Source organism: Chelonia mydas, chromosome 4, assembly GCF_015237465.2.
Source record: "Chelonia mydas isolate rCheMyd1 chromosome 4, rCheMyd1.pri.v2, whole genome shotgun sequence".
Lineage (NCBI taxonomy): Eukaryota > Metazoa > Chordata > Testudines > Cheloniidae > Chelonia > Chelonia mydas.
The window spans coordinates 99,814,859-99,838,916 of NC_057852.1; the positions used below are offsets into that span (position 1 = coordinate 99,814,859).

The 24,058-nt window shown below is 41.3% G+C and overlaps 1 long non-coding RNA gene across 1 annotated transcript; it reads left to right on the forward strand.

Annotated features, from left to right (window-relative positions):
- Positions 1-21,221: 21,221 nt before the first annotated feature.
- LOC122465365 lies at positions 21,222-23,707 on the forward strand. Its single transcript, XR_006290156.1, has 2 exons — positions 21,222-21,351; positions 21,767-23,707. It is a non-coding gene; the product is annotated as an uncharacterized LOC122465365 (long non-coding RNA).
- The last annotated feature ends 351 nt before the right edge of the window (positions 23,708-24,058 follow it).

The window sequence follows — 24,058 nt, forward strand, 5'->3', positions numbered from 1 at the left end:
CTTCCCTTGATCTACTGGCAATGCTCCTACTAACACAGCCCAATATGCCGTTAGCCTTCTTGGCAACAAGGGCACACTGTTGACTCTTATCCAGCTTCTCATCCACTGTAATCCCCAGGTCCTTTTCTACAGAACTGCTGCTTAGCAGGCTAGTCCAGCTATTTCTCTGAACCCTGAAAAGCTAAATAGCTAGGTAGGACGTCAGAGTTGCTTAGGGGGAAAATGCTTTCTTGGGGCAGAATAGAAAATGAAGGGAGGTCTCATGCTATCTTTTAAGGTTCTTCTTCTTGATGTTCTGGAGGTTCTCTTGAAAATCACTGGTGGCATGGTTCTATGGGTGAAATCCTGGTCCCACAGAAGTCAATGGCAAAACTCCCATTAATGTCAACAGGGCCAGGATTTCACTCTATGGCTGAATTCTGCCTCTTAGCAGATGAGAATTGCACTAAATTCCTTTCTAGGGCTGACCACATCTCGGATATCTGGACACACATATGTGAAAAAGGGAAAAGAATGTATGATAACCATGAAGTAGCCAGGAAGGTATCTACAGAACTTTTTCTTTCACATCATGGTAATACTGCTATGTACTGGCATGGCAAAAATATACGAAAAACGCAGCATGCAAAGTAAGGCAAGGCTGTGAAGTGAAGAAATCAACGATATTTTATAAATACCTTTCAATATATATACTAGTACAGGCATCACACAATTTGGAAATTGGTCTTTGTATAAATTCATAATTTGTCTTGTCAGGTGATGTTAACAAAAATATATGGGGCTAGTGGAAAATGGTAAATATATTTTTGTGAAAAAAATTGTTTTTTGATGCTTCAATTTATCACTTTCCTCCATTTTCTCTTTTCTTTCTTCTTTTTTTTCTCAGTGGAAACCAGTGGAAAAAGGAAACAAAGTGCGAGGTGGGGAGAGGGAGGGAATAGAAAGAGAAAGAAAGAAAGAAAGAAAGGATGAGAAAACCAAAACCTGGTTTTGAAAAAAAAAATCCAGTTTCTCTGTTTGGGGGAGGGGGTTAATCAAGAAATAGAGAGAGAAAGAAAACTGCTATTTTCAGAAATTTCCACTAAAAAAATTATTGACCAGTTCTAATAAGTCTGGAATTATTGACAGGGTGAAGGGAAAATAGGAGAAAAACCATTTATCCTTTTGGTTGCAATATTTTTGTGGGATTTTGTAGCTTATGGACATCTTTATTGTATGTGGCTGGGTTTCTTTTCATACTATGCCTATAACTAGTGCTTGTTATGGAGTATACTAACCCATAAAAAGGGGGCAGTTAGCCAATATGGTGGCAGCTATTGGAGAGTAGTGTAGCTGAGGAGAAAGACTGCTTGCATAACCATGGTCAGCGTGAGCATCCTGAGTAGAAGGTGGGCCTGAATATTTGTATTAGAAATGTTGTGGGTGACTTGCCTGAACTGTATTACTTCTTGCAAGGGGCCCCTTGCCAGATGGAAAGCTAATTCCTAGCTTCCATTAATTAATTTGTTTTGTTTTCTTTGCATTTTGGGGGAACTATGACAGCCCTGAAAGGGGTAGACTTCTGTGAAATCTCCCATGCCTAGGCCTGTGCTAATGACTGCCTGGAACCAGATAACAAGGACTGAGGGAGTACAGGACCCTGTCAGACCCCCAAGGGAGGGCAGTGGAGGGACTAAGTCCCAAACAGTGGTTTTACCATATTTATGTATAATTTTAAATCAGTGACATATTTAAGCTTAATGAGGTTCAGTTATTTTTAACAAGGTGTGTTCTACTAGACCAATGGTGGGTGCTGGTTGTGCCACTTCCCACAGGTTCCATTGGTTGGGAACGGCGAACCGTGGCCACTGGGAGCTGCAGGTGGCCATGCCTGTGGATAGTGAATGTAAACAAACTGTCTCGCAGCTTGCCTGCGGATTACGCTGACAGGCTGCGTCCGCAGTCTGCAGGTTGCCCTCCACTGTACTAGACCAACAAAATTCTTCAGCATTACAATGGAAGGAGAAGGAAGATAACCATTCATAAGACAGTGACTGGCATAATGTTTAAGATTTAAATTTTCTTTTGGTCTGGACTTCTCTTGCTGCCCCTTGCTGGTCCAGTTCAGCAAGGCTCTTATGCCAGATGCAAGTTCAGTGCTGCAATGCCTGAAGTTCAGGTACCTGCTGTCTTGTGGCTCCTGACTTAGATGTGCAGGTTCCTTATACGGTGTTTGGGAACAGTTAGGCACACAAGAATGGGATCCACAGAGGCCACCATGCTGATCAGGGAGCTGCCTAAACTAGCCAACTGGAACTGCCAAAGAAAGGGGTGTGGCCTAATCCCCACCTCTTAAAGGGATTTAGGTGCCTACCTCTGGGCTAGAGGAAGGTGTCTCCCTCTTTTTGGGATTCACATCCATGAACTCTTGCAGAAAATGCTGCTTAGTCTCCCAAGTCCCAGGTGAGTGCCCTAACCACTGGGCTATAGAGTCATTCTCACTCTTTTCCTGGTCCAGTGTCTCTTAAGTATGGCATATGATGTAGAACAGCTTCAACAGGAGAACTTGAGAGAGACCCACTCCAGAATATCCCGTAGCCCATTGGTGAGGGCATACATCTGAGAGGTGGGAGACCTGGATTCAAATCCCTGCTCCACAGCAGCAGAGGGGAGCTCTAATCTGCACCCCACATCCTGGGTGAGTGCTGTAACTACTGGGCCAAAGGTTATAAAGGTTATTCTTTTGCATTGTCTTGTTTGAGACTTGATCTGGTTGGGCCCCACAGGTGAAACAGGCAAGGGAATGCCTAGCTTGAGGATCCTGCTGGGGTTTAGGTGAGAGCTATGTCTGGGTATCAGGAATTAGGTACCTGTGTACATTCCATCCAACAGAAATGTAGGGGCTCAGGGAACTTTATCAGCAGAAAAGCAGGTGCCTAGGGAATTTAGATGCCTACAGGATTAGGCAGCAGCTGGGCAGGGTTCTGAGGATCTAAAGCTTGGATTTAGGCACTAAAGTGGCAATTAGGCAACTAAATCCCTTTGTGGATCTAGTTGCTAGACACCAGTCCAACTTTAAGCACATGAGCAGTCCTATTGACTTCAATGGTACTACTCATGGGCTTAAACGTAAACATCTGCATAATGCTTGCTGAAAGGTGCCTAAATGCAGGTTAATGACAGAAGAGGGAGAGAAAACAAAACCACTTGGAGTGAAAGGGTGTGACAGAGGTGGAGAGTAACCCAAGTGAAAACAAATGGTATCTGGCATTCCTTTCTATTCTGACCTGAGAAAACAGTGCTGCTCAAATATGTCATTGTTTTATTGCTGAGTGAGAGATCCCTTTTCTTCACACAGTAGCTTAGGCTATGTCTACATTTACGGCAGCATGTAGAGTACAGTGTGTAGCTACATGCCACAGTGAAAAGCTCCAGCAGCAGGGAGTTGCATTATATTGGTTTCCTCATTGTCAGCGGTTGGGATTTCAACCTGACAAAACCGATTAGACTTTGCCTATACTACGCAGTTGCCATTGGGTGGCCTGGAATTAGAGAGAGACATTAAGATGGCTCAAGAGAACTGCCATTTGGAGAAAAAAAGCCAGCAGGTTGAAACAACAGATGTTATGTACAATGTTGGAAGAATGATCAATCCTTCCCTATTAATATTGGCTGTGCTATCCAGAATATAGTGTACACTGCACCTGATCAACTATTGTCATAGTATGCATGCGACAGTTAGGCAGGAGTTGCTTTAGTGACCCATGTGTATTTTGTATTTGTTACACGATCTCTTGCAATTTTTTTAATTTCTTTTTTTGAAAATATTTTATTATGCTTTGAGCCAAATCTTATCACAGATGGTTCAAGGTATCAAGAAAAACAGATGAGAAAAGAACTAGTCGTGTGGGTCACCAGCTGCACAAAATTTACAGAAGCAGTGAACAATAACTGATAAATATAATAGTTTAAAAACAAAATGCTTTTAAAAGTCAGTCAGTCAAGCAAACCAGATGAGAATTGATAATGTGTCTCCTGCAATTTCCATCCAGATTTTGTGATGGGATTTGTTACCACAGGCTACTTCGTGATCCTCCAGCAAAGTTGAAGGATTTCTGGGCTTTGCAGTAATGCCTTGAAGTCTGGCTGAGAATGACTCTCCAGTCTCTGTGACCGCACACAAATCTGAATCCTGCCCCCTCACCCTCACTTCCCCCATTCTGTCCTAATGGTCATCTATTTTTGAATAAGATATTTATAGAAAAATGAAAGTGACATTGTTGCACATTGCAGCAGAGCTGCTGTGTTTCCTGTCATTAAGGTTTAAATTCATAAATATTGTAATTATAGCTAGCAGTAAGCAACACGATCAGGAAGCAGATCTCCTCATTCAAATCCTGCAGTTTGCCTATGTGGAATATGCTGAGAATTCTAATTTAAGGCTTTGAGTCACCTCTAAGATAGGGAAGCAGACTAGTTTGTTATTAAAGGAGGCACAACACTGTAATTGCATTTTTATGCCAATGTCAGCATTTTTAATAAGTATCTATATTGTGCTCAGCATGGGTATTAAGCTTGATGCAATTCAGACAGCGTGAAGTAAAATGACACTTCTATTTGTCCAGCTCTGGCCTTCGGTTAAAACTCAACAGCTAAACATTTTATCTTCTAAGGGTGGAGGAGAAAATATACACCTGCCACTTATTTGTATCATTATTACTTTCAAGATACGAGAGCCAGGCAAGCATGTCTGTATAATTCCTAACATTCTCTTTTTTCCTCAGTCACTTATATGTGGAGTCATGCATAGTGAGTGAAATTCTCACTTGGGAGGGGAGATGACATAAGGTCTGTGCACCAATGAAGCCTTCAAAATAAGACTTAGGTGGTTCTTCAGTGGTGCACAGGAGTGCATGACATCTGTTGTGCAAAGTAAAATTCACATAAAAGATGTGGAAGGAAAATTTTGCTAAGGCAACTGGAAATAATTATTATTATGATTAAACAATATGGGGGTGGGGTTGGTTCTGGCCTTTCTTAGTAATCCAAATAACCTAGGGTCTAACTGTGCCCTGGAGATTTGTGGTGTGGAGGGTACCCATCCTGGACCTTTGTGTGGACGGGGCCAGTCACCTTTGTGGCACTGTCACTCATTCTCTGTTGTGGCAGAGATCCATGAATACAGAGGGAGTAGGCAAAGGATGGAAGTGAGTCCTGCTTGTGAGGATGACACTCAATGGCCTTCCCAAGCCCGGCTGCAGATCCAGGAAAATGTTGCTGCAGCTTTGTGGCCCTTCTTTGCACTGTAGAACCTCCCTTTGTGGGGAGTCCTGGGACAGCCACTAGCAGGGGAAATCCTGGCAGTGGAGTTCCAAGGGATTGGGTAAAGGTGCAGGGACTTTCAGTAAAGGCAGTTAAAACAGAACAACACTTCTTCACGTAACGCACACCTGTGGAACTTGTTGCCAGAGGATGTTGTGAAGGGTTCAAAATGATAACAGGGTTCAAAAAAGAATGAGATAAGTTCATGGAGGATAGGTTCATTAATGGCTTTTAGCCAAGATGGTCAGGGATGCAACCCCATGTTCTGGGTATCCCTAGCCTCTGACTGTTAGAACCTGAGATTGGATGACAGGGAATGGATCATTTGATGATTATCTGTTCTGTTCATTCCCTCTGAAGCACTGGCACCGGCCACAGTCGGAAGACAGGATACTAGGCTACATGGACCATTGGTCTGACCCTGATGACCGTTCTTATATTCTTAATTAATGCACCAGAAAAATTAGATCTGTTGAAATGTTCCCCAAAATAGGGATCAGAGACAGATGTGGCCGTACCCTTCACACTCCACAATTAGGGTGTGTTAATTACTGTAATGCATTATGATGGATTATCAAAAACACCAGCAGTAAATTACTTAATTTAACTGGTTCTTGTTCTTCAGCATAAGTTCCATTCACCTTAAATAGCATAGGTAAACAGCTGGGAGTGGGGGTGGAGGGTTGGAGCCTGGTTCTGCTTTTCTCCTATTGTAGTCATTTACACTGGTATAAAGTCTGAGTGTACAACATTACAACGAGTGTATGTGGTGGAGAATTCTGATCTGGTAGCAATTTACTCCTTCTTTGTGCTCACTTTGAAAAAGTGTACATGACTGCATAAGGTCCAAAAGCAGTGGAGAATCAGGCTCATGAAAGTTATTAGTTCAGATGCTGGGAAACATTCATTCAAATTCTGAACAGATGTTCACTTTGACTATATTCCTGCCTCCTTTTTACTTGCTATTTACAAATATTCATGTGAATGTATTGTTCCTATTGACAATAAGTGTTCTTCAGATGGAGACCTGTATGTGCATGCAAATAAGTGCATTTCTATCCCCAGATGATTATTCATTATTTGTTGTTTTCAGATTTTAAAAGCTTGAATCATCCAATCAGGAAACAGAAACTATCCTTTGCTACTTAGGTGACCAATGACACTATGAATAATAAGTAGCATAAGACTGAAATAAATAGTTAATGAACCCATGGAATGACTTTTATTTACATAAGCTGTTTGTCAAACAAGTCCAAATAATCAATACATTGATACAAATCAAACTCTATCGACAGGGGCAAAACTTATCACAGAAATTGTTTGCTCTGAATGATTTATCCAGCTCTTAGAGACCCTGTCTCCTCCTGTAGAGTTTGTTAATATCTTTGCCTTTTGATGCACAATGAATACTATTAACAATCAGAGATTAGTCTTTACTAGATATAACTAGAATTATATCTTTCACATTTTGGTTCTTGTGCTCTGTGTTCCTGCAGTATGTAATCTCACCTCTTCAAATCATCACACTCATTCACTGAAGTGCTGGAAGTAGTTCAGATAATAGTGTCTGGATAGATAAAAAGGTTCTCAATGGCACCATTAAAATATTAGTGACACTGCTGGACAAGAACGTTCAGATTTGTTCGGTAGTTCTCAGATCACAGATGAAAGCACAAACTATCTGATCCTATACACATGGTGAGATCTTTGATGAGTACAATAAAGTCTTTCTGCTCTGCTTGTGAGTGTATGCAGGAGTACAACTCTAGGCCAATGACTGATTTTGCCAATGTTTGTATTTCCCTTTGCAGCATGAAAAGTAGCATTATGTTTGTTGTAGTTGTAAGTCAGAAAAGTAGGTAAACATTTATTTTTCCTTTTGAGTGGCACCAAAGACATTAGAATATGTTACTTTTACTTGAATTGGAGAGAGATCAAGACCACACTTAATTAGTCTTTCATTAAATTAACATGATCTCATTCTTTGTGAAGTGGATTCCTTTTATGGCTGTAAAAAGCTGGAATTAAAAAACTCTCTATTTTGCCTTCTAGCACTTCATTTGTTTTTGGGAATCTATTTTTCATGGCCTGGAAGTTTTATACATTTCTCAGATCTTTGACAGATTTGAAAGTCCCCCTTGTCTTTACCTTGGAGCATTTGGATTTTATACTCTAAAAACAGATCTGGTAATGAGAAAATGTGCTTTGTACACTCCTGGTGCTGCCAGTAACAGCTTTAAACTATAAATTCATTTTTAAGCACCAGGCTTCTGTGACCAGAGCACTGTTATTAAACTCTTTCTGGCACAATCTCTGGCTTTCTTCAGTCACTGTGCTGCTTTCTTTTTTTTTTTAAAAAAAGCTGTATTTATGGTACATGTTATCTTTTCTCCACAAATTAATATTTAACACAAAGTATATTAGAAAATAAAGGAGGAGCATATTCAAACTAAATAATCTTGGACAAGTTAGTGTTTGTGTTTTCCTTGCAAAGGGCAGTAAACCTATAACCTGAACATAGAGGTTTAGCTTGGCTCAGCCCATTTACACCCCTGAGGGCTAACACAGGGCTCCCAATTCTCAGGTCCCTTACAATTCTGTTCTGTTGCTCTGCTGCTGAAAAAGGCCATAAAGTTACCCTGAAACTGTGATAGCTAGATCTGCTAACTGCACCTGTATTTCCCCTCCATAGTCTACTCCAAGAGTGCAGAGAAAGGTCTCGGGTTTCCACCCATCACCTGTCTCTGGGTAGGGACCCTTCTCCCACTCCCTTCTGTTTGAAGGCTGCCTTTCCTCTTGCCATTGTGATATCCCCAGCAAGCCAGTCTGCCTAAAGGCCAGCACCTAAGGTGCTCAGGGAACCCGCCCAGTCGACTTGCCACTGCTGGGGGAGGGGCGCACCATAGATGCCGACTTCCCCTCTAGCTGGGGGATGCTCGAGCCCCTGCACCTCCACCCCAGGCCTCGCCCCCACTCCACCCCTTCCCCCCGCCCCGCCTCTTCCTGCTCCTGCTCTTCCACTGTCCCGCCTCTTCCCTGCCTCCTCCCCCTAGCGTGCCCCATCCCCTCTCTCCTGGAGCTTCCTACATGCTGTGAAACAGCGGTTCGTGGCAGGTTGGAGGCGCTGGGAGGGAAAGGGAGGAGTTGGTCAGCAGGGCCGCTGGCAGACAGGAGGCACTGGGAGGGAGGGGGAGGAGTTGGTCTGCAGGTGAGAGGTGCTGGGAGGGTGGGGAGAGCTTGGCTGCTGGTGGGTGCTGCTGAGCAGCATCCACTAATTTTTCTCTGTGGGTGCTCCACCCCTGGAGCACCCATGGAGTCGGCACCTATGGGGGCGCCCCTCTTCCAACCCCAACTCAGTCCCGGACCTGCCATGGCCAGGGGAGGAGCAGCCCAAACCAGCCAAGGCCCGGACAGGCTGTGTCCAGGGGATGGGCACCTATCTTGTGGCCCCAGCCCCGGAGCTGTCGCGATGGGGAGAGGCACCTCTCCCCTCCAGCCCAGGTGTTCCTATAGGGGGAGAGAGCTGGGGGGAGTCCTCTCTCCCTGCCATAACCCCAGAGCACCCTCCTTCACCCCAAACCCCTCATCCCCAGCCCCACCCCAGAGCCCTCACCCACCCACATCCCAACCCTCTGCTCCAGCCCTGAGCCCTTCATCCTTGGCCCCACCTCAGAGCCCACACCCCCAGCTGAAGCCCTCCCCCCCATCCCCTGCACCGAAACCCTCTGCCCCAGCCCTGAGCCCCTCATCACCACCCCACCCCAGATCCCACACCCCCATCCAGAGCCCTCATACCCCAAACCTCTGCCCCAGGTCTGAGCCCACCCCCCCACACTCCGAACCCCTCAGCCTGTCCCCCACCACATGAATTTTGTTATGTGCACCAATATGAAAGTGATGTGTGTCACACTACCTACATGCTTACTAGCAGCTTACCAGAGGTCATCCACCATCTCCAATATAGGGCTCTGGTAGGTATCACTCTTAACAACCCTTCAGCCAGGGTTGTGGGTCCCCCTGGGACCAAAGGCCATCTCAGGTTTTTTTTTAATCAAAAGGAAGACTGCCTGTCTGTTTAAACTCCTTCTTTTATAGCAAAACCCTTTCTTTGTCTGTTCTCTGAATAAATTTATGCAAACCACTCCAGGATGTGCTACCTCTCTGGAGTTGTTATTTACACTCTGTGCAATTCATTTTAATCACCCTCTGCTGTTTTCAGTTCCTAGAGGAGCTGTGGTAACCCTCCGCCAGAGAGCAATACACAATTGTACATAAACCATCCATAAATATAATATAATGTTCCCCAAAAGATAACTACGAAGGGTTGCAATATCTGTCACAATGGCTACCTTACAGCAGAGCATGAATTATACTCCAGTAGGCCCTGGAACTTGGAAGCCATGAAGGTGTCCTAAAATTCACCCTATCTCTCTCTCCAAGTCCAGTGCTGAGCAAAGCTCAGCCATGCTTAGAAATCAAGAAAGACCCAGCATTTTAAATTGGATGAGCTTTAAAGGAAAAGCCTTCCTGACTTCTCCATCATTCGTTCTTAACCCCAAGGACAGTAACCAAAACTAAATGTTTATACCAAGAAAAGTAATCATGCAAAGGATTTCATCATCATTTTTTAAATGTGATGTTACTTCTGGTGCTGCAAATTACAACACTAGATTTAGCAAATGTGATATAAGCACATAAGATATTAAAATTCTACCCAGGCTGATTAAACTGCATGTTTGTATGGACAGCATGGCCATTATCTGTTACCCAATCAATGTCATTGTGATAAGTGCATAGACAAAGCACAACTTTAATATATACTCTACACGTACATGCACGCAAGATACAACTGGGAGTATTAAGAACTTGAGGTGAAATCCTGGCTCCACACAAGTCAATGGGAGTTTTGTCATTGACTTGAATTGAGCCAGGATTTCACTCCTGATCCAGAAGTTGATGAAATCAATGGGAGTCTTTCTTTTGACTTCACTAGACTTTGAATCAGGCCCTAAGCAAGCTGTTACAGTGACAACCCTTTGTGCTAGGATATTGGAAGACTGTGTGTGTATTTTATCTTTAGCTTGGATTTTTTGGCTTTTTAGAAATCAGACAGAAAACCAAGGAACATGGGAGTGAAAATACAGAGCAACCATATAGGAAGTTTTTGAGATTTTTGTTGTTGTTTTAGGAAATGAAACATTCTTTTGATATTTTCCTTCCCTACACTGGACTTCTCATGCAATGGATGCTTTGAAACCACTGCTACCAAGGAAGTAGGGTAGTTCCCATTTGTGACTTTAATTTTTATTTTGAAAGCAGATGATTGATAGATAATAGAAATATGCGACAAACCCATTAAAGGTTTATAGTATGAGCTGAGACTCACTTCAATCATATGGAATTCTATGGAAAACAGTGATATGTTATAGATATTCCATTTTTATCCAAACAATGCCAGAAGCAAATGTGCTTATATTGGGAAATTGTGTCATTTCTAATCCAATATAATATGTAGAAAAAAAAAGTTTGAGCATGTTAAATATCAATTTCCGTCCTTTCAAATGTGCCCATGCCTTATAAGTAACTCTCTTTAACTCTGCGTATGCAGTGTTCTATGTTGGTTTCAGGATATTAAAGAGACAAGGGGGGGAGAGACAAGCTTTCGAGCTACATTGAGCTCTTCTTCAGGTCTGGGAAAGGTACTCGGAGTATCCAGAGTACACAGAGTACCTTTGCCAGACCTGAGGAAGAGCTTGGTGCAGTTCGAAAACTTGTCTCTCTTACCAATGGAAGTTTGTCTAATAAAAGATATTACCTCACCCACCTTGACTCTCTTTAACGCTTTTCAAATTTCCCCCACTGCTAATTGCAACATTCTAGTGAGGATTTTTACATTTCAGTTAATGATATACACTCTTAACCCTAACTCCAGGATAATTACACTTTTTTGTTTGGGATTGTGAAGGTATGAGGGATAGCATTCCTCCGGGGTCAGAGCCTGCAGCTGGCTGGCTGGCTAATTAGCCCCACCTGCTGCACCTGGGAAAAGACCCAAAAATTTAATTGGATGATCCCCATAAAAGGAAGAGCAGGAAATGGATGACTGGAGCAACTGCCGGGAAGAATGGCTTTAAGAAACAGATGGACAGAAGGGAAACTGGGGACAGTCCTGTTATCCCAAAAGCTCTGAGGTAAGAGCCAGGAACTTTTGGGTTGATGAACTTGTGGGGTGAGGGGCAAACTTGGTGAAAGGGACTTAACCTGTTCAGACTTTCAGGGAAGATGCTGTGAAGTTTGATACTGTTTTCATTCAGAAGGCTTGAAATAAAACACACAGCAATTTACCTGGCTGGAAACTACCTTCCCTGGATTCTGAGGGGGCTCCAGGCTGACCTTCCCTAGGGAGGGAGTGGGCTCAGCAGGCACAAGCCTGGGCCCATTCAGAAGGGGTTGCTATAAGGTAGGCCCCCAATTCTATACAGGAATGTATGCATATAGTACACAATATTAAGAATAACATTGTCTGTAGAGAATATTATTATTGTGTTTTTTTAAAAATATAATTAACAAGATCAGGTTCCAGAATTTTTCAGTGCCTACTCTCAGGATCTTAAATATTTTGTGCCAACATTAAAAGAGAAGGAAGAAGAGTTTAACTCACAATATGACAACAATTTTAATGCAGCAACCTTTTCAACTGAAGCTAAGACATAAAAAAATACTTAAGCTTGCCTGGAAGGCTTATTCAGCATTGTGAGCCTGAGCTCTGCTGGATCACAATGTGATGATGAAAAGCAGCCTACAGAAAATTAAATTAAAAATAAATAAAAGATTGAGAGCTCACAGTATCATGAAAAGTTTGTAGTATTTAGAGACAAAAGAAATGTTAGAATAAAGAGTTATGCTCTGAACTATATCATACTTCATCATTATAGTTTATACTTACCTTTAATGAAACCAGAGTTCAGGAAAGATGAATTAGATCATTGTGTTTTTCTGTGGTTAGAACGTGGGAATGGGAGTCAGGACTCCTGGGGCCCTCTTCCTGCATTACCCTGATTTGCAGCATAAACTTAAGCAAGATGCTTCCCCTCTGTCAGTTTAGTCCTATGCCAAAAAACAGTACTACTAGTAGAAGAAGCATGCAGCATGTAAGCATTGCTTCACATGGTTTTTTGAGAGAGTTAATTGTTGTAATTTACTTATTCTTTTAGGCTATCTGGCTCCTATTGACAGCTGTGAGCACCTCCCAAAAATTCAAGCATCTCATTAAACATCTAAAATTTATTAATACAATATTTAAATTGAAGTTTTTAGTCAGACAAATTTCAGTTTATACACTCACCCAAGGACCCACTGCCTAACCTTAATGTGAGATCGCAACTAAATAATGTTTGTAAAATGCACTGATGTCTGTTTACCTTAGTTTCTATAATGTCCGTCACCACAGTATCCAAGAACTTAAAGTAGGTCAATTAAATCTGCATGGTGAGATCCCTAGTGAACTTCCTGTATATTTCTGCTTTTTTTTTTTTTTGTACCTTGGTTGAAGGAGGTTCTGTTGCGATGTTATTTTAAAAAGAAAGAATCATCATGTTGCATATGGTGGAAATACTTCATCAATGGGGAAGATTTTGCAGTGTGCTCTGAAGGTGGTTAGATTTGGGAGAGGGAGGGAGGAGCAAGTTGTGGTTTGTGCTTATCAGGGCCGGCTCCAGGCACCAGCATTCCAAGCAGGTGCTTGGGGCGCCAATTAGAAAGGGGCGGTGGTTCCGCGGCAGCTTCTCTGTTCTGCCTGCCGCGGTGGCAAATCGTCAGCAGCTTCTTCCTTTGGCCGTCCGCGGCGGCTTTTTTTTTTTTCACTGCTTGGGGCAGCAAAAACTGTGGAGCCGGCCCTGGTGCTTATGACACAACATAGGGGGCAAAGGGAGAGCAAGTGGGAGTATCCTGGGTGGGCATGGTGGGGAATAGGCAGAGCCTTGGTTCTGCTCACACAACTTGCCAGCCACTGTCTATTCTATTCTATATAGGTTCTCTTCACAGTGGTAACCAGGCACCTTCTGGTAGTGCATTATGCGACATGACTGACTTTTATCACGTTTGTTCTTTCATCCTCTTCCCCAGGGGTAGAAGTGTGAACAGTGGAGTGTCTTGTTTTGGGAGGGTGTTTGTTTTGTTTTGGTGTGTGTGAGAGACAGGGAGGTTGTGCTTTTAATACACATTACTTTGTATTTATGTTAGAAGGCAAGGTCAAAAAAATGGAGCCAAGAGCCAGATTGTGACTTTCTGTTGAATGGGGTCAAAAGAGAGAAAAGGAAGTTCCCATTGTGAATTTTCTTCTAAGTTCTTCAGTTGGACAAATTCTGTTCTTCTGTGGAAGAAACAAGGCGTTTAGCTTACCATGAATCTGAGATTCCTTGTGTACATGGGAATACTCACACATTGACCCTTTGCCTCCTTATCCTCCCCACCCCTTGATTCTTTCTCAGCTACCTGGCAATGCAGGTCTCATGACAGCAGCTGCCTCTGGAACTCCTATCACAACCCCCATCCCTCAAAGATGTAGCTCCACAGCACAGCGGGGATTTGCTCAGGAGTTAATACAGCCCAAGACTGTAATAGCTCCTAAAAAGAAGTCCCTAGGGTCTGGGATTGGGAACAATGCACTCCCCACTCATGGAAACTCTCTATGGTCTCTGCGGAAGAGCAAAGAGGTCCCATGCAAACAGCTGACTCATCCCTTCCCATGGAAACAAGCAGATAGGTGTCTTAAAAGGCTCCCTCTCCATTTGCCCTAAGGACAGTCTTGGCTCTAATGTGATAAGAAAAATGTTAACTATTTGAAGGGTTGTATGCCCAGAAAACTGAGAGACCTCTATGGACTATTTAAGGAAATTTTTTTATTACAAACTACATGTGTTCTAAGACAATTTCTTAGTGTTCTGTCAGAATGGCATGGTTAAATGGAGCCAGTTCCTGAGACTATTAAGTGATATTACATATCAGCAGTGAGATTTACACATGTCAGATGAACAAGGACGAAGGCGAGGCATATACCTATTGCAAAATTTCTCATCAAGGGTTTAAATTCAAGGACTTAGGCCCCTTGTAAAGTCAACTTTTGCATAAGTTAGACAAATAAATTGTACAATATGTCCCTCTTCTGTAACTTGAATGAATCAGCATGGGTTATTTGGCATTTAATGAAAGACTGAGCTGACACCGAAGACATACAAATAAAAGGGATGAAATATAAAACAAATATATAATGGCAGTGGCACAAATGCCTAAGAAATATTAGTGACTAGATACATTTCTGAAATATGAGAGCCTTACATTTAAAACAATCCCTTTATGAAAAGGAGAATGGAATGGAAGGTCTTCTCATTTTCCCTCCTTTTAAAATCTCTTCAATTCTCTAGATAGAATTATCTTTCAAATTGTTTTACCCTTACAAGTTATTTTAACTAGTCTAGTGCACCTTTTAATTAATGGTTCATTGTTGCTGAACCTTAGAATGTTCTGAGGTTCTTATAAGCCCCCTGGTTCTTGTTGTTTGCTTTTATATTTCTTTTTTATATTTTTTCTTACATTCTGTAAAATTGCATGGTGTCAAGTATCAGGGGGTAGCTGTGTTAGTCTGATCCACAAAGGCGACCAGTGGCACCTTAAAGACTAACAGATTTGAGCATGCATCTGAAGAAGTGGGGTTTTTACCCATGAAAGCTTATGCCCAAATAAATCTGTTAGTCTTTAAGGTGCCACCGGACTCCTTGTTGTTTTTGTAAAATTGCAGTAAATATTAGCTTGTGACAGGGAGAGTCGCTTTGTTCTGTGTTTGTAGAGAACCTATCACAGCAGGGTCCTGGTCCATGACTTGGGCTCCTAGGTGCTATGATGATACAAATAATTATAATTTATGAAAACTTCCAATGCATTTCTGGTGTGGAAGAGTTTTCTAAAACTTAATAGGGATTAAACCAGTAATGTTCTATAGAAATTACTCTAAAATATATAGAATTTAATAGAGAATATGGCATTTCTGTAGAATTTTTAAGGTATCCCATAGAATTTTATAGAAAATTATATCCTCTCTGTAAAATTCTAGTTGTCACCACACTGCCAAGCAACAGTTGATTTCAGGGCTTTACACATTGTTTTCCTTTTTGAGGAGACATGAGAGACCTAATCTGTGTATTTTCTTAGTGTAACTAGTTTTGTTTTTGCACACGATACTAGAACAGAGGTGTTCACAAACAGCATATAATCAATCCCCCCTCTTTGGAATTTCTGCCAAAACACTAATGACCAGATCCTAGGAAGCAACTCTGCACCAAGAATTGACTCCAGTTTGAGAACCAGTGCCTTTATCTGTCTAGCTTTCCAAACAGTAGCCCTGAAGCCTGAGCAGGGCTACATGGGGTTAAAGCTGAAGTTCTGCTGCCCAGGGCTCCCTATAGCATGGTTGCAACCCCCTAATGCTGGCCTTGCATTTGTGACCCCTTGGTAGAGAAACACTGATCTAGATGAGTTGACGGACCCCCTGGAAGACCTATGCGTACCCCTGGTTGAGAACCACTGGATTAAGGCAGAGAGCAAACTCCTGTTTTGCAAAAATCTATAAAAACAGCCTCACCACAACATAACACTTCTCCAGACTGCTCACATACTAAGAAAAGGAACTTGTAAAATTATGTAAACTATGGGTAACCGCACCACTTGTAGACTCCTTCCGTAAGAGCATGTATGTTTAAAAAAACGGTAGAAAAATTATTTCCCATTAAATTGGTTTGGCTGCAATATAGCAGTCAGAGGAACTAAACAAGAGTCCCCCCCCCCCCGCCCCCAATACCTTTTTGTTAAAAATGAAAAATACCCTTTCCAAGTTAGGCCACCATGAGCACATCCCCCCTGTGCTTCAATTCCACACAGGCCCTCAGTTTTGCTTTCATTGCCAGTTCAAGGGCTTCATCCTGAATTTCAACTTTCTGGACTTTAAAACATGAGTTCTAATCAATTGTTCTCAAAGCTACACAGGTGAACAATAAATATCTCATAGGTAACTGATTGCATACATGAGTGGGCAAAGTAGGCTACTGTGTGCATTCTTGGAATAACAAAAGATTAAAATACCTGTGACAATAAGAGATGTTTCTTATATGTTGTCAGTCCACTGATGGACAGGAGATTAAATTCATCTTCCCCTTTCATCTATACCATGAAACAAATAGGGCTTCATTGTTTTCATAGAGTAATGTTGCAAGGGAGTGGAAAGGGAATCCCAGTGCAGATTAATTTGGGAACAAAATGAGGATCTGCAGGTTGGGTATGTGGGGGTGATTTTACTCCGCCCTCAGCACTGCCGAACATTTTGAAATGGGGCTGCGCCACTTTCATTTAGTGCCTAGTGATATAATCCATTTGTTTGCAAGATGACCTCAATTCTGATTTTCACAAATAAGGGGTTGGGGGGCAGGGGAGGAGAAGGCAGAGGGATCATTTAGTTGTCCCAAGTAATTTGTGTGCATCTTAACAATGTAATAGGTTTCATGTTAGTTCCCTTCCCTCTCCCCCCCCCCCCCTCCATTTTTTTAATATAAACTTGATACTATCTAATTCAGCTGCTGTCTGTGGTATGTTTAGGACACCCATGACCATAATACCTGTGCACCATTATGACTTTCTAAATTGTCTTCACTTGCCAGTCAGTTTGACTATGCATAATACCCACAGCATCGTCAAATACAAGCCTCTCTTAGAGTTGTACGAAACCCCAAACTCAGCTGTGCTGTCTACTGTACATAGTATTACAAAACATTAATGAGGGAAAAAGTAATATTTGGTTACAGGTTATTAAACTAGACTTGCTTAAGAGTTGTTCCTTTCATGCAGAAAGTATTATGGATAGAACTGTTAGAAAATCCAGCTTTAGTAAATGTACTTCTATGAAAATCAGTTGTCCACTGGGTGCCACTGTTGATCCATACGGCCTTGTACTGAATACTTTTTTTGGCAGTATAAATGTTTCTCTTGTTATGAACAGCAGGTGCTCTCTTAACCGTTTGACGATTCCTAAAGAGACAGCATCAGATTCTGGTGGAAGGAAAATTGAAAGCTTGCTTTATTTTTTTTTTATTTTATTTTATTTATTTTTTACTGTTAATGGGTAATGATTGAGTCTCATGTTGATGTACAAGGATTCAGAAAACACTATAGGTGAACACATATTTGGGAGGTCAGAACACTGCAAGAACCACAAATAGTTACAAGATTGTCCATGACCATTGCATTCTGTTGTACCCTTGCTTTGCACTGTTCATGGTTTTTACATAGGGTGTTAATGTGCCTTGCTTCAAAGCAGTTAACTCTTACATAACAAATCTGCTGCCACCTTGCTCTGTCATGGGCTATTGCTTCCCACTTGCTGGGGGTCAACCAAACATGCATTCAATTTTTACTTCTGTGTGTCTTTATATCATTTGTAGTGGCTATCTTGAAAATGGATGCCTTGTTTAGCTAGCCATAAAATATGGCCTTGGGTATTCTCAAGTTGGCCCTACAAACAAGATGTCTAGACCCATGCATCTGAGCTTTCATGAGCATGCTTTAAATGCTAGACATCCAACAACAATTAAGGATTTTGATACTAGGAATCTTTTCCCACCACTTGACACTGCAAACCCTGTTTCTTGGGGCACCTTGGGCTGAGAGTCACCTTGTTACCACCTGCCTCCAGCTCCAGGGTGTCCTGCCTGTGCTAGCTGGGTGTTAGGTCCCTAATACTATCAGCCTGTCCACTACTAAAGCACTCTCCTTTGGGCTACTGTCTTTACCTGGCAGGTTGACAACCGATGGACCCCAGCCCCTGAGTCCCATCAAAGTGTTCCCCTGTGGTATACAGCCCGTAATCACTGAACACCCACAGAAATCCCAGATCTTCTGGTTCCAAAGAAGCAGTATATCACAGTCTACCAGTTTTACCTTAGACCATCGCTCCTGTATTATGCACAGTACTTATGTTCCATTATAAAACAAAAAAATAAGAAAATAAAAAACAAGTGTGAGATGGAAATACATACATACATACATATAAAACAATATCATAATATGCTTTCAAGAGACTAAACTTAACTCACAAGACATCCCCCTATCTCCTACAAACTAGCTTACCCCTTATTATCCTTATTGACTTCCGTGACATTTCCCTTCTTGAAAATTCCATGTTTTTTCTTTCTGTTCCAGTTTGTTGGTTATCCTGATATCTTAGCAGTAATGATTCTTCCATTCTCATAAATCAGAAGATCAAGATCTGGTGTTTTGCAGTAGAATACAAATATCACACAATGGCTTGATTAGAAAATATATATTGAAAACATGGATATACTATAGGATTCAGTTTTTTTATTTATTTTGATATACTTCTGTACTTTTGTTTATAAAGCTCCATTCTAACCAAAAAGAAAAGGAAACCATTCTACTCTGAAACCATTCTAACCAAGGCTCTGTTACAACAAAACCACAATACATACATTTATCTGTCCTGCCCCACACAATCCCTATCTCTTCAAATACAGACCACCCATTGTTAAATATTCTCTTCCTCCACCAACCAGTCCAAATCTGTCAAATCACCATACGAGGAAAGGCCTGAAAAAAAATAGATAAGCCTTGCAGCATGCTCTGAAGGTCAACAACTCCAGGCTCCAATGAATGAAATTTCACAGTCAAGCACTCCTTAAACAAAACATTGACTCTTTCCATTTTCAACTTGGGAGTCTGATAGCATGGGTAGCCCAGTGATCACAAGGATGGTGATGCTATATGTGGAGGGAGGACAACTCTCACCTCAGATAACTAGATACCAAACCATTTAGGGATCAATAGATAAAACCAGCGCCTCAAACTTCACCTAGAAACCAAGCAGAGTCATATATAGACTAATATTTTAAATGGTCGTACACTTCCTATTGTTCTCATAGAATCATAGAATATCAGGGTTGGAAGGGACCTCAGGAGGTCATCTAGTTCAACCCCCTGCTCAAAGCAGGACTGATCCCCAATTAAATCATCCCAGCCAGGGCTTTGTCAAGCCTGACCTTAAAAACTTCTAAGGAAGGAGATTCCACCACCTCCCTAGGTAACGCATTCCAGTGTTTCACCACCCTTCTAGTGAAAAAGTTTTTCCTAATATCCAACCTAAATCTCCCCCACTGCAACTTGAGACCATTACTCCTTGTTCTGTCATCTGCTACCACTGAGAACAGTCTAGAGCCATCCTCTCTGGAACCCCCTTTCAGGTAGTTGAAAGCAGCTATCAAATCCCCCCTCATTCTTCTCTTCCGTAGACTAAACATCCTCAGTTCCCTCAGCCTCTCCTCATAAGTCATGTGTCCCAGTCCCCTAATCATTTTTGTTGCCCTCCACTGGACTCTTTCCAATTTTTCCACATCCTTCTTGTGTGGGGCCCAAAACTGGACACAGTACTTCAGATGAGGCCTCACCAGTGTCGAATAGAGGGGAACGATCACGTCCCTCGATCTGCTGGCAGATTATAATGTGCAATGAACTTGATTACTACTCAAATACTTGAAAGGCTGCCATAAAAAAGATGGAGAAAAATTGTTCTCTCTTGCTACAGAGGAAAGGACAAGAGGCAACAGGTTCAAATCACAGCATAGCAGATTTAGATTAAATCTCAGGAAAAACTTCCTAACAGTTAGAACAGTAGGAAAATGGAACAAACTGCCTAGGGAAGTCATGGAAGCTCCTTCTCTAGATGTTTTCAAAAAGAGGCGTGATAGTCATCTGTTCTGGATAGTTTAGACCCAACAAATCCTACATCTTGGCAGGGGGTTAGACTAGATGACCCTTGCAGTCCTTTCTAAGCCTACGGTTCTATAATTTTACCTCTGACTAGTGTTTGCTGAGTTTCAATAATCTCCAATATTTTTTCAGTGGTTACACAGTCTATCCATGACATTTTCAGATTTCTTGCATAATGCCATAATCTGAATAATTTAGGTTCTTTATTGAGTGTTTGAATGTCCATTATTTCACAGCCATAATTTAACAGAAACCAAATGTAAGGGGTGTTGTAAGAATCAGAATTTAGTCTTCAGATTTTTGTCCCATCTCACCAGATGTTTATTCTTCCAGAATGTCTTCCACTCTTGTACGCACTATAGCTATAGGTGCGTCAGTCCCAGAATATTGGAGAGATAAGGTGGGTGAGATAATATCTTTTATTGGACCAACGTCTGTTGGTGAGAGAGACAAGCTCTGTGTGGCTTGAAAGCTTGTCTCTTACCAACAGACGGTGCAATAAAATATACTACCTCACCCACCTTGTCTTTCACTGTTTTTATTCTGGTGCTGACTTTGGTTTCCAATTTTCCATCTTCTCTAAGGGGTATAACATGGGGTTTTACATTAAAAACCAGTAAGGGAAGGGTTTCAAAGATATGGAGATAGAAAGGGAAAATATATCAAGAAGTGGGAAGAAAAATGACAAGATATACAAAAGTGGCAAACAGGGAGGTAGGGAGTAATAAAAAAAAAAAGATTTCAGTTTCTTAGTAAGCATGAACCCTGCAAAGCATAAATAATTGTTCATAAAATGGAACAAAAACATGACCACTATCATGTCCCTCCTAAATCTCTTTTCCAAACTAAAAGTACCCAGTTACTTCAACATTTGTTCATAGGGCTTGCCTTCCATTCCTCTGATTATCTTTGTGGCTTGCCTTTGGATCCTTTCAGTTTCTCTACATCCTTTCTATACATTGGTGGCAAAAATTGGACACAGTATGCCAGATGAGGCCTAACCAGTGCTGAGTAGAGTGGTACTAACACCTCCCATAACTTGTATGCTATCTCTGTGTTAATGCAACCTAAAATTGCATTTGCTTTTTTTGCAACAGCATCACATTGCTGACTCATGTTGAGGTTGTGGTCCCTCGGCCCGCGCGGCTTCCCTCAGCCTCTATTGGCCTGCAGTGGCGAACCGTGGCCAGTGGGAGTCGCGATCGGCCAAACCTGCAGACGCAGCAGGTAAACAAACCGGCCAGGCCCACCAGGGGCTTTCCCTGAACAATCAGCATCCCAAGTTTGGGAAACACTGCTCTAGGTATTCACAAATTGAACATTTTATACATTGTTCTAGTAACTTCCCAGGTATCAGAGTCAAGCTGATGGGTCTATAGTTCCCCGGCTCCTCCTTTTTAAAGATGGGTGGTATGTTAGCCTTTTTCCTGTCTTCCGGGACCTCTCCTGTCATCCATGAGTTTGTAAATATTATTGCCAGTGGCTCTGAGATTCCTTCAGCACTCTGGGGTGAATAGCATCTGGCTTTGCTGACTTGAATTTATTCAGATTAGTCAGATGATCTCCGATGTATTCAGAGAACAGAGAAATTCTATTTGCAGGGTATATTTTAAGATGTTGAATGGGCAATGTGTGTTTACAGGCACTGGAAGTGACAGTTGATGGGAGAGGAACATGAGGCAGAAAAATATTTTGGACAGACAGTGTTGTATCCTGGATGGATCAAAAAAACTATTCATCCACAAAGAGACAAGCAGAAGATCATGAAGAATGGGCTACCATGGTTTCAGACCTCCGGTAATGGAAATGCCACAAAATTATAAGTATGCTCTTTTTAATGCTACTCCTAATGATCTGCTGTTTATTCTTTGAAGAGCAATGTTTTGTCTCAGTCAGAGCTACGAGGAGTTTACTTATTTGTATTGTTGGTTGATTGTTTGTTTTTACTGCTCTGTCCTTCTATTACTTCTCCCCTGTGCTCTGCATCAAGGGCACTACATAAATAAGTATAATGATAAGGTTTACTTTAACTAGAAGGAAAGGAGAATAGAGGATACAGTTCTTAACTAGCTGTTTATGCTGTTGATTTCCTTTGAAATATTTGGAGGTTAAAAACAAATCCAAGTGAAAGAAGATTGCAAGCATGGTGATAAGACTGACTGCAATCTTATGACCATGAAGAAAAAGTTTTGCATTTCCTCTGAACTAGCTAAGTACATTCCCCATGCAACAAGTTAGCTCCCAGTTTTGGAGGTAGGGAACATTCCTGGGGGCATGTGTCAAAAGGCTTGGTGTATTACCCTCCAAAGTATTCATAAAGGCTTCCCCATACCATGTTCTAGACCAAATGTAGCTGATATAAATTCCATACCCTGTCTGTTAACCATGGCACATAAAGAGTCACTTAAAAGGAATACTGCTAAAAAACAAAATAATTAACCAAAACCAAAATAATCCTACCCTGTGTATGAAAGTTTTTGATTTTTTCTATGTGGGTAGTTTTTTGAAGCTAGAAAGGCACAAAAAAATAAAAAGTCCCAAGACTTAAAATATGAACTTTTTTTAAACTTTAAGTTGTAACTGATTACAATTCAAACTCGATAACATTTATTTAGAAACTCCCCAGAAAATTCAAGTTTTACTCAGATTATATGGTGAAAATTTGGGGCAGATATCCTTTGTTTTTCATACAAAACCACAGAGGCTGAACTCCTACTTTACATGCACAATAGAAGGCAGCAAATGCGGCATTGGAACAGTTGCACTATTTTGTTTAGAACTAGGAAATACATGTGAATTGGAGTGCTATAGAGCCTCTGAAAATGTCTTTTTTTGTTACATAAATTATTTCATCTAAATACAGTGACTTACAACAAGTGATAAGATATTTTTCCAACCATGATCCATCCTTTTCCCCAAGTGTATATGCATGAAAACACTTTGTGCTTTGAGTTTTGTATGTGTTGACGTTTTTTAAATACTGTTGCCACTTTTAGATCCCTGTGGCTAGTCAAAGATGGGCACTTTGGGGATGTTCCAGTTGGAAGCAGAAATTCATGGCATCTAGTATTTGATGCAATCTTGTTGATTTACAAGGAATGTACAAAGTCCTGCTTCTCTGAATGCAAGAGGAACCAAGAACTAAAGGAGCAGTTTCATAGCTTAGCGTCCCAAGCGTCCATAGCCAATGTACAATCTCTGCATCAGCATGAGACTTCCTGTGTGACCTGGGGCAAGTCATTTAATCTATCCTGTGCTTCAAGTTCTCTATTTGTAAAATGAGGCTCATAGTTTCCTAAATCACAGCGATGTTGAGGAGCACTCTACTACTACAATCATAAGAGCTATAGAAGTATTCGTGTGTTGGTTGCAAAGATTGCATGTGAAAAGAGATTAGATAAAATAATAGAAGATAGAAGGAACATAACCAATGTGCTGCCTTTTTATTATGCAAGAATAAATTTGAAAATACCTTTTCTTTAATATATAATTATTAATTTATACTCTGTTATGCCTTTAATATGAGTACCTCAAAATATTTTGCAAACTGGGTAAGTAGTATTATCCCAATGTTATTGATTATGAACCAGAGGCACACAGAGGTTAAGTGACTCACCTTCAGTCTTATAAAGATCTAGTGTCAGGTTAGGAATAACACCCAGTCCCAGACTAGGTCTCCCAGTCCATTGAACTAACCATTAAACATTACTGCTTACTATTATCACATGGATATCAGTGATGAGCGAAATTGCTTAGTAAGAGTCAAAGAAAGATTCTACTTTAAATGATTAACAACAAAAATGCAGTTACACAGGTTAATAAAAAAGTTATTAAAACTACTAATTTTCATGGAGGGCACAAGTTATAAGATAGGGCATAAAATAATGACTAGCTGGTATAATATACCAACTTAATAGGAAATTTCCTTTCATAA